The sequence below is a fragment of the Erithacus rubecula genome (genome assembly GCF_903797595.1).
Source record: "Erithacus rubecula genome assembly, chromosome: 5".
Classification (NCBI taxonomy): Eukaryota; Metazoa; Chordata; class Aves; order Passeriformes; family Muscicapidae; genus Erithacus; species Erithacus rubecula.
In genome coordinates this window covers 57,669,078-57,683,071 of record NC_136687.1, presented here as the reverse complement: position 1 = coordinate 57,683,071, position 13,994 = coordinate 57,669,078, and the positions used below count along the sequence as shown (strand labels likewise).

At 41.8% G+C, this 13,994-nt stretch overlaps 1 long non-coding RNA gene across 1 annotated transcript; it reads left to right on the top strand.

The window, feature by feature from the left end:
- Positions 1-3,020: 3,020 nt before the first annotated feature.
- LOC306802490 lies at positions 3,021-13,103 on the top strand. Its single transcript, XR_013774381.1, has 3 exons — positions 3,021-3,170; positions 7,468-7,546; positions 11,569-13,103. It is a non-coding gene; the product is annotated as an uncharacterized lncRNA (long non-coding RNA).
- The last annotated feature ends 891 nt before the right edge of the window (positions 13,104-13,994 follow it).

The following is a 13,994-nucleotide window of genomic DNA, read 5'->3' as shown; positions in this document are numbered from 1 at the left end:
TTAACTGAGTTGTGTGCATAAAAAAAATTGGTTCAGCACAAAAAGCTGAGAAAAAGTACAGTTTTACATTTCAGAGGATATTATTATTACCTCTAAGCAGGTGGCAGCTCAACAGCTCCTGCAGGCATCAGAACCATCTGTCTTACAGTTCTTACATCTGCTAAAGAAAGACCTCCTGCAGCAGGAGGGCAAGGAGCAGCTCTTGTTCCCCTGACATGGTTTTGGTGGCTCCACAGCAAACCTGGGCAGGTGAGTGTCATGGATGGGATGGGATGGGATGGGATGGGATGGGATGGGATGGGATGGGATGGGATGGGATGGGATGGGATGGGATGGGATGGGATGGGATGGGATGGGATGGGATGGGATGGGATGGGATGGGATGGGATGGGATGGGATGGGATGGGATGGGATGGGATGGGATGGGATGGACCCCCTCTGCCACTGTGCTGTACCACTGCAGCCCCATGAGTATAAGGCCTGTCTGCACTACAACGAGACATCCTGAACAGACAACACCAGTACGTGGCCCAGCATGAGCTGAAAATTATGAAGACAGAAGAGTATTTGGAGTGTCCTAAGAAAGGCTCTGGCTTCATGTTTTTGGTGTCAATTGCTTAATGTCAGTGTTGGACACAGGACACTAAAGTGAGGCTTAACTGGATTGAGTACATCCTTCTCCTCTCTAACATTTCATCTCCCTTCTTAAGCTTGGTTTGTAAGACTCAGAGTGTTAGGCTAAATAATAAGTGTGTGCCACCTGAAAACAGCCATGCTTTGTGGACTCGGTTTTGTGGCAATTACTCACACTGAACTTGTTTTTCTCTCTTATGAACAGAGTGGTCCAAAGAAATAGACTTTACTTTTTCCACAAGGATTTCACCAGGTACCTGCGTGAGACAGCAGGACCTAAAACCTCTCCCGGCCGGGTCTCGGTGCCACTAGGGGTCCCTGCCGTCCGCGCATCCCGGCTCATTCCTCCTCATCCCGCCTCATACCACTCTCTCCCTCGGCGGGAGGAGCAGCGGGATCGGGAGATAGGGGAGACCTTACCACTCTCTACAACTATCTAAGAAAAGGGTGTGGTGAGCGGGATGACGCTCTTCTCCCAAGCAACAAGCAATAGGATGAGCTACACCAGGGGAGATACAGCTTGGGTATTAGGAAACTTTCTTCATCAAAAGAATAGCAAGGGACAGCCAGCCGTGGTAGAGGTCACAGGAATAAAGGACAGCTTCTACTAAACAAAGCTGTGTCTCAGCAGACTTTTAGTTGCACCAGGGATACACTGTTTTGAGGCTAGAAATCTGGATGTCCTGATGTGTTAAGGGATTTCAGGATAATCTTGGTAACAGGCATTTTTTTAAATGTTTATAAGAATTGGGTGTTTCAGAATAAGGAGCTGGCAGAGTCAGTGCAGACAATTCCTGTACATCCCAGAGTCCCTTAAATTTCTGGTCAGTTCCTTTTGGTACTGTGATTTATAGTGAGGTGCCTCCTGCTGCTGAAAAGAGAATGAATTTTTCACTCTTGAAAGCCAAGTAAGGACCGTCATTCCCACATCCAGCAGTGGGGCAGGGGTGCAGCCATCACCTCTCCTTGTCTACTCCAGTGTGCAACAGTGGCCAACTCAGATTCCAGTCTCCTTCTTGTCTCTAGAGAGCACCTCTGTACAGTATCAGGAATGATACCCTATCTCCCACAGTGGCTGTTTGTAGCAGCATCCTGTGATGCAGAGGTTGTCTGAGAAGGAACCTCCATGTTTAGTTATCCCAAAGGGCACAGCATTTACCTCCAAAGCTGCAGGTCCCAAGTCCTGGTGCTCTCTCCATCTTGGGAAACAATCTTGTCTTTCTGGTCTGTTCTGGAAAAAGCTGTCATTGGCAGATGCTGCATACAAAGCACCTCAGAGGGGGGGGATCTGGGTTTGGTGTGCTCAGGATAAGCACAGATATGCAGGCTAATCCTCAGGCTGAAAAGTCTCATGTTTTGAGTTGTCCCAGAAGCAGGAGCTGGTGAACTGCAGAGCTTTTATTTGAAAGCTTGTGGGCATTTGTGTTGTCAAAAAATTTCAGGATCAGTCAGCAGGAATCCTGCAGAACACATATCTGGATTTGGGCATTTAAATACCCCCTAACCTTTTTGTTTGTCTGAGCAAAAGTCACTTCAAAGGTATTTTGAGATTATGGTTTCACAAACATGCAGTAAAGGCTAAATGAAACTCTAGATTTCACATTAACTGGAGCAGGCTTAATTGAAACATGTTGTGTTGATCTGAAAGATTTTTATAATCTTGAATGATTTTTTTCTAAAGGCTTTTATACCCAGGCCCTTGAGCAAAGTGGCCAAATTGCTCCTACCCCATGCAATCAGTACTACTTCAAGGCTAAGCACAGTTAGCAAATAGAAGGGAACAATTTAGGTTTTCAACTTAGGCTCAAAACTATCTGACACCTTGTTACTAAACAGTTTTTCCCATACTTGAATGCTCTCCTCTCTTCAGCAAAAATGAATTTCCAAACCAGTCCTAAGGTAGCTAGTTTCAGCTTCAGACAAAAACTAGGGAGGCTACTTGACCAAGTGAATGGAGGTGAGGGGAAGCTTTTTTCTTCAGCTTGCAGCATGCTTGGCTCTTCTAATGCCAGATGTACTTTCAAAAGCAGCATGTATATTTGACCTTAGCCTGCTCTGTTGTAAACTGACAAATTATAGTCATTATGCAACTAAAGTAATTTCACATTGCAGAAATACGTGTTTACAAACACTTCCTATTCAAAGGGGAAAAGAAGGCACAGTTAGAAAAGGAGTTCTTTAAAATCTTAGTGGGTGACAGGGACGGTGGGATTGAGTGCAGCCTCAGCAAGTTTGCCAATGACACCAAGCTGTGTGGTGTGGTGGACACACTGCAGGGATGGATGCTATCCAAAGGGATTTTAACAGATTTGAGAGGTGGGCCCATGTGAACCTTATGAAGTTCAACAAGGCCAAGTGCAATGTCCTGCACCTGGGTCAGGGCAATCCCAAGCACAAGTACAGGCTGGGCAGCAAAGGGAGTGAGAGCAGCCCTGAGAAGAACTGGGGATGTTGGTGGATGAGAAGCTTGATGTGACCCAGCAATGTGCACTGAGAGCCAAGTGTGTCCTGGGCTGCATGGAGAGTGACATAAGCAGGTAAAGGGAGGTGATTCTGCCCCTCTACTCTGCTGTCCTAAGACTCCACCTTGAGTACTGTGTCCCCTTACATGAGAAGGACATGGAACTGTTGGAGGGAGTCTAGGGTACATCACAAAGGTCATCAGAGGGCTGGGGCACCTCTCCTATGAAAACAGGCTAAGGGAGTTTGGATTGTTCAGCCTGCAGAAGAGAAGGCTCTGAAGAGGCCTTTTAGCAGCCTTCCAGTATCATAAAGGGCTACAAGAGAGATGAAGAGGGATTTTTTTATAGGGGCATGTAGTGATAGGAAAAGGAAGAATGGCTTTAAACTTCCCGTGCCTGGAAGCATTCAAGGCCAGGTTGGATGGGACTTTGAGCCCCCTGCTAGGGTGGCATTGAAAAGAGTGCTAGTCTGTAGGCATTGGTGTATTTGACCTCATTTCTAAACCAAGGACAAAGTCCTCTGAAGCTTTGGCTAGAAGACCGTGTAGTATTTGCCTTCTGCCTTCTCTTAAACAATTTGTCAGCATTGAGGTTATCATGTTTATTCATCTGGTATGCAGCAAATGTAATGCCACCCTTTTTGAACAGAGGCTGTAAGAAAAAACAGTTTGTAGATTTCTGCTGCTTTTAAGGGTTTTTTTTCTGTGAAAACCCTTGTAGAGCAAAACAAAAGAATGGTCTGTCTGCTGCAGAGGTCATCATCCCTAGCCACCAGATCACAAAGGGTAAATCTCTAGGAGAAACCCTTAAGTACTTTTTTATTTATTTACAGTGTAGAAATTCACCCCCAAAAGGTCAGAAGAAAGCATTTGTTAGAATCAGACAAGGTCCCTTTGTGTAGTTCATGGTCAGTTTTTAATTTGTGCAGAGATTTGGCACATCTTCAGCTCAAGAATGATTTATTCAAGCCACTGATAACACTAACTACAAACAAATCCTTCTGGTTCATGGTTGTTTGGTTTGGTTTTGTGGCCAGAGCATCTGTTTACTCACAATATATGAAAAAGGTCCCAGTTGTCTGATAATCTGAATGTTCCTGGGCTAAAAATTCAGAAACTTGTAAAAGAGATTTGAGGAAATTTTGTCCAGTCTCTTTCATTCCTGTCCCTTGCCTGTTTGAAGGGCTCTTTTAAAAACAGGCAAAAAGGGAATGCTGCCCAAGAAACACTGGGGTTTTCTTAACTGCCTCACCTGGAAATTATCTGTCTTTAGTTGTGCTGTAAGACAGAAACAGCTTCCAATTTACATACTCCCATACTTGAAAACACTCACAGGTGAGCATTTATGCTCAGTGATTTTTGTTTTTGTGCCACTGCCAGACAAAGATATTTGGAAGGTGAGAACTTTGAAAACCTCTCTGGAAGAATCTTAAGAGGTAAGAAGCCAAGCAGTGTAACTGAGCAATGGTTTCTGCATGATGCAACCCTTCAGTGTTAAAATTGAAGGCAGGCAAACCACCACGAGGGTGCAGTGGTAAGGCAGCCTTTGCTGGCAGTGGCAGAAAGCTTTAATTCACTGCTCCTGTTCTAAGGGGTCAGATGATGATCTTTACATCGGCTCACCAAAGAAAATAATTTAAACATAATTAACTTGAGCTAACACTGAAACTCTTGGGAACGTGATGGTGCTTATTGCAAGGGGAGGTTTAACTTGTTCTTTATCAGGGATGTGATATTACTGTTTGAATTAAGACAAGTCTTAATTAAACTTGACCTAAGTGAGAACACAGTTGGGTGAATAGTATTACATTTGCTCAGACTGTAGTTTAGTGTACTTTTGAGTGGAGAAGGACTAAACTATTGCTTTACTGAGGATTAATATAGCAACTTATTAAATGATGTGTAACTGCTCCATTGCTTAAACCTGGTTCTCACACTCTTCTTTCACTAATTGTTTTTGGGAAAATGCATTACAAATCAATCTTGCCACCATTCAGCTTTGCTCTCTATCTAGCCATCAGCAAAGAGGTTATTTTATGTTTGCCTTTTTTAGATGTGCTGTAAAGATGGACATTTATTTTGGAGGGGCTAATTATCTTTAAAAACATGCCCAAAACATGAAAGCAGGAATCTCTACAGCAAGACTTTTGAGGAGAAACCTGGAAATTAAGTGCATTCGCATAGGAAGACACTGACAGCTGAATGCAATATTTTGAAAAACAGCACTTGTGTCCTGGACTAAAAAACTAGGATATACTTTGGTAGTTCAAATGAAACCTGTCTCCTTTAGACAAAAGACTAAGCTAGATGCTGAGCTGCTCTCAATGTCTTCAGAGAACAGCCCTCGTTTCCACAAAAGCAGACTATTTGTTTTGGACACTGTCTGATTGGACAAGTACAGTAAGAGAGGAGAGGAGGAAGTTTGTTTGTGTGCCTGCCCCTAGAAGGAGCTGCTTGCAGCTGCAGAGCAGATCCTGATTCCCTCCCCTCTTGCACTGCCTGCAACCTACAGCCCTCCTGCAGGACCCACCTGCTTGGCTGTGAAACACAGATTGTACCAGGCATCTCCTCTGCAAGGTATTGTAAAAAAACCCCTCAAAGCAGAGCCAGAGGCTTGAGAATGGGGTTGGCTTTTTTTTTGGGATGTTAGGTGCTGGGGATGCCCCTCTGCTGTTCCAGCCACCCTGAAGGCAAGTCTGCAGCCCCTGGCACCTTGGATGGCCTTGCAGAGTGTACATTCTTGGTGGTCCCACAGAGCCACAGGCACCTGATCCAACATCCATCCAGCCAAGAGAATGCAGTATAATGCCTAAATTAGCTGTATTCACAGACCAAACTCCCCAAACCTGAGGGAAAGATGATACTTTGCCAGAACCAGCTATTTAAAACACCAAGTGAGTTTCTACCTTATGACTCTGTCTAGGTGCAACTACTTGAAAATCAAGTACTCTACTGAGGTGCCACATCTTTTTTCACAAGAGCATGCAAATATCTTTGCAATTTTGGGACAGACCATCTTTCTGAATTGGCCACTTATGTTTCTCACCTGCTCATTGAGCCAAAAAAAAAAGAAGCAGAGAAAAATAAAAGAAAAGGTTTTTCTGTGTTTTGGAACAAGAATGATAGAGGAAGCAGATGAAGGTTTTTATAGTTTTTTGTATGGACTGAGATGATCTGAAATGAAAGCAGTTGTGCAAAATAGCCAACTCTGAGAACTGTCTCCATAATCAGGAAGGAGCACACATTTCCCAAGTGAAGCTGGCCAGCCTGGTTGGACCTGCTCAAGCACACAAATTATATTCTTCAGGCCATCTCCATTAGAAAACACTCCCATCCCCCAAAAGATCTGTCCCATTCCTGGCACCTGTCTCTGGCAGGCAGCTCTCACCCCATACAATCCACCTTAAAAAAAAAAAAAATCCCTTCTGCAGCCTGCTGGACACAATTCCTCTTGCTCTGAATCACTTTGTGCAATAAAGACAAGGTGAGCCTGGCCTGAGTTCAGCCTTCTGTCAGGGGATGAGAAGGTACTAGGATGCTGTGTTGGCCAAGGGTAGTGTTTTATTGTGCTGTGTGGTCATGTTGCATTGCCCTGGAAACAGTGAGAGCCCTGCTCTGGAGGCTGCTCCACAAACGGCTGCTGGTGGCAATAGGACATCTGGAAACCACGTGGAAGCTGCAGATGGTGGAAATGTGGTACGTGGGAAGCATGTGAATTGCTCAGTAAGCCTCTAGGAACAGTGATGGAAACTCCTACATGGTAGAGACCTTCCCTGGGTGTCTCAGGAAGGATTTTAACATCACATTGCAAGCTAGAGCTTATACTCATGCAAAAAATATCAATGTTATTTCTGGGTAGGGAGATTGAGTCACCTTTCAATTTTAGGAATTCTGCTGGGCAGTTTGTGCGACAGAGAAGTAGGAATAGAATGGTAATCATAGGTCATGTAATACAACCCCCTACAGCAGGTACAACTACACCACCATATCCTGATGACTAAGCAATCTCACCTTTAATTTAGAAGCTTTTGTACTGTTGGCAAAGGCTCACAGAAATGTGATTCTCAGAGTATTAAGAGTCAGTCATGTGAGCCAATATAATTTGGGGTTTTTGGTTTCTCTTGTCTTTACCCAGTCTTTTGACAGTCATGGAGGAAAAGACAAAAAATGTAACAACATTATGTTGATTTTCCCCCCCCATTAGTGTTTCTTGTTTAGGATTACATATAAAGGTTAAAATCCCCTAAATTAATCCAATACTGTGAGTCTACCATAAAGTCTGTTCTTAGCATGAATTCTGCTGTGAACACAGGATGTTGTTCTCCACTTCAGTCCTAGTATTTGTTTAAATTTTCTTAATTTCTCCCTTTCAGCCATTGTACTAGTAAAATCTGAAGACCACTTCCATAGGACTTGTAACAGGTAGGCTTAAGAACCAGCTGTGATTCCCAGGTGAGGAAAATCATACCCTCTGTATCTGAGGGTGATTCCCTGGTGAGGGGAAATGAGAAGAATCTGGAGAGTCTCTATTGCAGAGATTGAAGGCCAACAGCTTCTCTCCTCATCTCTGACCAAAGGTGAGTCATTTTCATAATAATTTAACATTGTGTCACAAATGACAGAATAAACTAGATCAAACTTCCTTATGAAAGATAACTGAGCTTTTGGTGGCCAAAAAATTGGCACCTCTTGAAGATGCTGCAGAATTGAATTACTGCAGCAGCCACTTCTGCAAACATTACCTTCTACCTCTTTGGCCTGAGCATGTGCAGCTAAATAGGGCACTCCTCCTAAAAATGTGATTTTTGGTTTTCCTTCAAAAGAGGTAGAAAAATCTCTTTGCATGTTTTCTCAATAGGTAAATAGGGAGAATTAACAGCTGAAGTGTTTTCTGCACAGGTCCATCTCTGTAATTATTAGAAGCAACTGAATTGACATACATTATTTTCCTCATAAATATCAGTCTTTCAACCTGATTTCCTTCCTGTAGCCTCTTCTGGAGAATGTAATGTTTCAGATGTACTAGTGGATACTCCCACTAACCAGCTAGGAGAGGTTATCCAAGCTCTGTTGGCCACTTCCCAGAACACAGATTTTGCAGGAACTGCCATCTCTTTGCTCAGTTGTGACAGTCAGCATTTTATGCTGATGACTCGACAAGAGAATATCCCTGTGCCTTTCTGGTCAATGCCTGAATGAGGAAATAAAAGCCAGTTGCAAGGTTTGCAGTTTATCTCTTCAGAGGGCACAAGAGGAAGTGATGAGGAGAGCAAGCAAATCTGTTAACAGGAAAGCTACAAATGAAGGAATATTCTCAGGAAGAGTTTATGGGAAGAGACTGTTTTCCAAAGTCTTCATTGGATGTTTTGAGAGAGCAAGGTGGCTGATGCAGAGACAGCAAGTGTGCAATAATACTCAGGACTGCCTTCTGTCAAAAGCCCATGAAATTCTGGAGAATCCTGCACTTGCTTTCTTACTGCTGACAATGTGCAAAGCTGTAGGGTGTTTTGAGGAAGAAAGGATCACATGATGGAAGAGAATAGATGAGAGGATTAAAATGAACATGCAAGCTAGTTTGTGTACTTTTTGGTCAGCTGATTTAATGGGGGGGAAAAAAACAAGCTTAAAATCATGCAGGAAACTGCTGTTTCAGACCCAAGTCTTATTTTCAGACATGTTATCCATCTGCAATAAAATAAGTGCACATGCTAGCCACAAATATTGTTGGGATGAATGTGCATCTGGCAAAGCATTGTTCAAACCCCATCCTGTGTGATTGGCCATGTGGCTGACTTGAACTTCAGAAGTGGATTACATCAACCTGCAACCACATCTTCTGCTTTAGGGGGTAGCTGAGGGGTCTGCTTCATTTTCAGAAGTCAACATTCTACAGTGGCAATTGGGTGTTGAAAGAAGAAGCTATTCTTTTAGGTAGTATTTATGTATAAATTTTATTTTAAAGCATAAGGAAGATGATGCCCGTGTACTGAGCTGGTGGTAGTTTTACCATGGGATATTTGTACACTTCTTCTTCCAGAACTGGTTAAGCATCCATTTCGTGTATCAAAAAAAAAACAAAACAAACTTATTTGCAAAAGCTGATTGGCTAAAGTGATGACATAAAAAAGCCAGGAGTCACTGCTTTCCTCTTGTGACTGAAGACAAAGTGCCATTTTTATATGTTTAAAGTAGCATATGCTAGTGCACAGATGGACAATGGTGCTGACAGATAATTATCTGCACCCATCTGCATAAATCAAGGAAAAGCTAAGACATGCTATATCTTTCTCTTAGCCCTGTAAAGGAGGTTTTGAAATGCATGAGTGCACTGAGCAATGATTGTAGGCCAGTGGCTAAAATATTCTGAGGAACTAATTGGGTTTGTAAGCAAATCTCATGGTATCATGGCAACCTGGGCCCAGAGGTTAGCACATCTAGTTATTTGGAAAGCATTGGGCAAGTAATTTCAAAGAGCATGAGCTGTGTTTTGTTATCCTCAAGACCCCACGTATAAACCAGGGCTAAAGCTTATCTCTACTATAATTCCACTTCTCTGCACCCCTGCTTATTTTAGCCTGGTGTTTTCCCACTCGTCTCAAAACCCAGGAAACCTAAAAGTAATCCAGTGGAGATGTGGACCCTGTAGAGCAGGTTAATACAAACCCACATGGGCAGGGGCTCTTTCCAGCCACGTTTCCCATGGCTTGCTCAGAAGATTTCTTGGCCACCTATCAATCTACTATAGAAAACTCTCATCATCTCCTTTGGGAATAGTCAGAAGTTTGGCTACTAACTCTTTGGATCACCTTGCTGGCATGATTCAGTTAGTCTACGTGGAGGTGGAAGTTGTGCAAAACCACTTTAAAGTGTGAAATGAAATGCCCTCCCAGACAGTAATTTGAAGGGAGACTGATGACTGAAGTTGCTGTTAACAAGGCTGCCACAGGCACTGACAAAACTTTTCTGTTGTTTCTTAAACCTGGTTTTATATGACATGGCTAAGAATATTAGAAGGGCTTCAAGATGTCTGGTTTGTTCATGGTCAAGGGTCTGTCAGATAAATTACTCCTCTACCATAAGTTAGGTACACATCTGAAATGTCCAGACTCCCTCCATGTACCTATAAGCAATTCCAATGCTGTTGGCGAGGAAGAAACTCCAAATTCTTCCAATGCAACATGAGTGATATGAGGATCTAGCTCTGTTTTGAATGAAAATGTAGAGATTGTTTAGGAAAAACATGTATGAAGTGGCTGTAGATACATAAGGCTAGGAACAAAATGGAACATGTTCCTTTTCTTTGCTCAGCAGAGTTGTACAATAAATCCTTTGCAAGACTCTCTGGTCCTTGGGTTACTCCATGAGTTTGAAGCTGTTCTTAGATAAGAGTATTTTCCTAGGAAATCAATGATGTTAAGGGAGTTAGTTTATCTGCAAGAGTGAATTTTATTCCTGAGATTTTGTGACCACTTAGTTACAAAAATGTAGTGTCTATAAATGAATATGGTATATGAACCAGTTTACTTCCAGGGGAAAGTTGACCTGTGGCCTCACATTTTCCCTTAGTCAAGGAATAAACAAATGTAAGTTCCCAGAAAGAGCTATCTTTATTACATCCAAAATAGAGCAATGTATGGGTTTTAATTCAATCAGTAATTTAAATCTCTCCAAGCTACCATTATGGCTTTCTGTGAAAGCTTGTAAAAATAAAAATATCTTAGACAAAAATAACACTCCCTCACTCGAACACTGTGGAGTGTCTCAGTACATATTTGGCACATCCTCTGAGGCTCCATCAACAACAATCCAAAATAAGCTGATGTAAAAGGCGAATTATAAAAGTAAGTGGTGTTTAGTGTCTGGTCCTGTATCCTCTGAGGCTTTTGACATGCACTCAGTATCATCTGCAATGCTCATAAGATCAAATAGTGGGCATTAGAGGCTGGGCAGGGATGATCAAGGTCAAAGTCACTTCTGTTCTGCAAAAGAAATGCATTGAGTTCTTGTTCTGTTAAGCTTTTTCACTCAACTTGATGACAAGCATCTTCATTCTTTCTCAGATGTACTTTACAGAGTACAAGATTCTTCTGCTGCATAACAGTGAAATGTAGGATAGGATAAATAGGATTTTTGATAGGAGAGCATTTTGCAATCTCTTGTGTGAATATGCATAAATTCATCAAAATAAATAAGGTTTATGTTATTCTCAGCAAGTGACTTTGTTCGAAACCATCTTTCCTAAAATTATCTCAAAGACTACATTAATACTTAATGATATTCCTCTTGCAGGCAAACCACTGTAAAATGCACTTTTTCAGCCTGTTTGTTTAAAGTAACACTTGCAGAATGGTAACACCTCCTGACAACAAAAAGACAGCTGGAGGTTTGCAGGACTGAACCAGCAGCACTGATACCACTGCAGATGAAGCACACCATCAACATAATCCTTTTTTTTTTTTTTTTTTTTTCTCCAGAGGCACCAGATGGCAGCATTTTTCCCTCACTGAGTGTGATCTCATCCTCTCAGATTCACTCCTGGGATCATCAGGCTTTGAGGCTTCGTAAGCCACAATGACCTCGGCTGAACTGCACCTTCTCTGTTGCCACCTGCTCCTTTCTCCTGCTTTTATTGTCACATTCAGGTGGCCTGAACACAATCCAGGCTCTTGAAGTTGTGGTTGCCTTTTGCCTTTGTGCAGGTCTGAGAGTCTAAAAATAATCATTAGCATACAGGTATGCAAAAATTTACACCCAGAGAATACAGCTCTGACCTTTAAATCTTTCATATCCTCTAAATATTAAGTATCATGAAGTTTATTTGATATTCTTGTTAACTACAGCTTTTTCCATATACACACATGCACAATGTAATACTTGTTTACAAGCAAGTATGGCATGTGTACTTTTCTATCAATACTTTATTCCTTGAATAATATTTAATTGTACACAAGTTACGTATGACAAGTTATGTTCTACTAGACTTGCAACCTCTGTAGCAAGAACTCTGTTCTGGACAAATAATCTGAAGCATTGAGTACTAAACTGCAAGGTCTAGGATTTTTTAGGTACAGATGTGTCCTAAAGCTTTGTGGGCTGGGAATTCTGTTATCTCATCATCCTCTGTTCTGCTTCTTCTCTTCATCCTCATGTTCTTGTTTTCAATGCTGTTTTGTTAGTTGTTTTATCTTAGAAGCAAAAAACCCACATACTACGTCCAGCTGTAACAAACTATTCTTAAACAATCCACCTTTAAACTTGGATTCTGCAGCACTGGGATGCAAATGTTTATTCATTTGAACTATGTGACTAACACTGACAGCAGAAGAAAGGCTCTTTATCCAAAGTGGGGCTGGATTGCTGGATCCCAGAGGGTGAAGGAGTAGCAGCCCTGGCTGCTGCTTTCTTAGGCTGTTACTCCATCAGGTTGCTGATGTTTCTGCTGTGGTGACTGTGTTAATGCTTTACAAATGCTATGAGCTCAGCAGTGGACTATTTGGGGATTGTATAATTTATTAACTTCTGACAAGCAGGCCATTATTTTTCTGAAGAACATGTGTGACAAGGGAATTGACTTTTTTTATTATTTTTCAAATTTCAGCCAAATTTAACATGAGCGTCACAGGACAGGGGCACTAGACCCTCGACAGCCCCACCCTTCCTCTTATTTAATACCAAAAACTATCTGTAAACAAGCAAAAGGAAGGAGGGAAGAGTAATTCTCAGAGGAAATATTAACAATCCCATATGATTAAAACATTAGGCTGTGTAAAATTAGCAAGGAAATTTTCTTCTGTTAAAAAATGTATATATTAAAAAAAAAAAAAAGACTAAAATTCTTCCAATTTTATTTCATTTTCTTGTAGCAATTTCTTTCCAGTTCTGGGTTTGCCTGTATTTTGCCATAAGCTAGTACATGCAAAGAGGACAGATGTAGCTTTATGCCCATGATTTGTGAATAAATGCAATGGAAGTATATGAGCATCTCACCTGAAAGCAGAGTGGCGTTGCACTACTGGAAGTCAATTGTGTTGTTTTCACCTTACCCTTTAGAAAAGGAGGTCAAGAAATTTAAATATATCTCCCTGTTTTTAATGATTGATGCAGTCCCTTGTGCACAGTTGCTTTGCAAAGTGGAAGAAAGATTAATTGTAAATTCTTTAGTCTAACTATAGCACTGTAATTACTGTTTCACACCTTCTCTGAGAAAGACAAGCAGGTACCTGTGATGAGCTTTGTGAGAGGAGAGATGCTGAGAAGGTAAAAAGAGTGTCTGGTGTCACTCAGTATGGAACTTACAGCTTGCCATTATTTCTTTTGGAACTGTGACAACTGACCAAAAGATGGGAACTATAAATAGGAATGCAATGAGCATTAGCTGAACAAGAAGAAAAAAACAGTGTAACTTGGCATGCAGCAAAATGTGTATTTGGCATAGCATACAGCTGTCCCCTGTGACTCACACTGCCATCCTGGGGGATTTTGCTGATTTCCCACTACTTATAGGGATTAGGAACAGCACCATCTCTGTTAGCTTTGATTCTCACTCTGTAGAGCTGGCTCAGATAGGTCCTGCTAAATCTTTACCTAAGAAAGATACAAGTCTCCTCCTACACATAAATTACAGGGAAGAGATTGTTTTGTGAAGTGTGACTGCTATGTACCATTCACAGGCTGCATCTTGCACAGTAAGTGAAATAACTGTTGGAACAAGCTGATGGAATCAGTGCTTCCCTTTGCTGCAGCTCAGAATGAAAACACCAAACGGGGCTAAATTCTGCCTAGCAGAGTTCATTGTGCTTTTTGGTTCTAGACTGGCATGGCTGGAAGATGCACCTGTAAAAAATCAGTGCATGTTAGCTTTAAATGGATTGAGATAGAAACCTTGGAGGTTTGGTAGCAG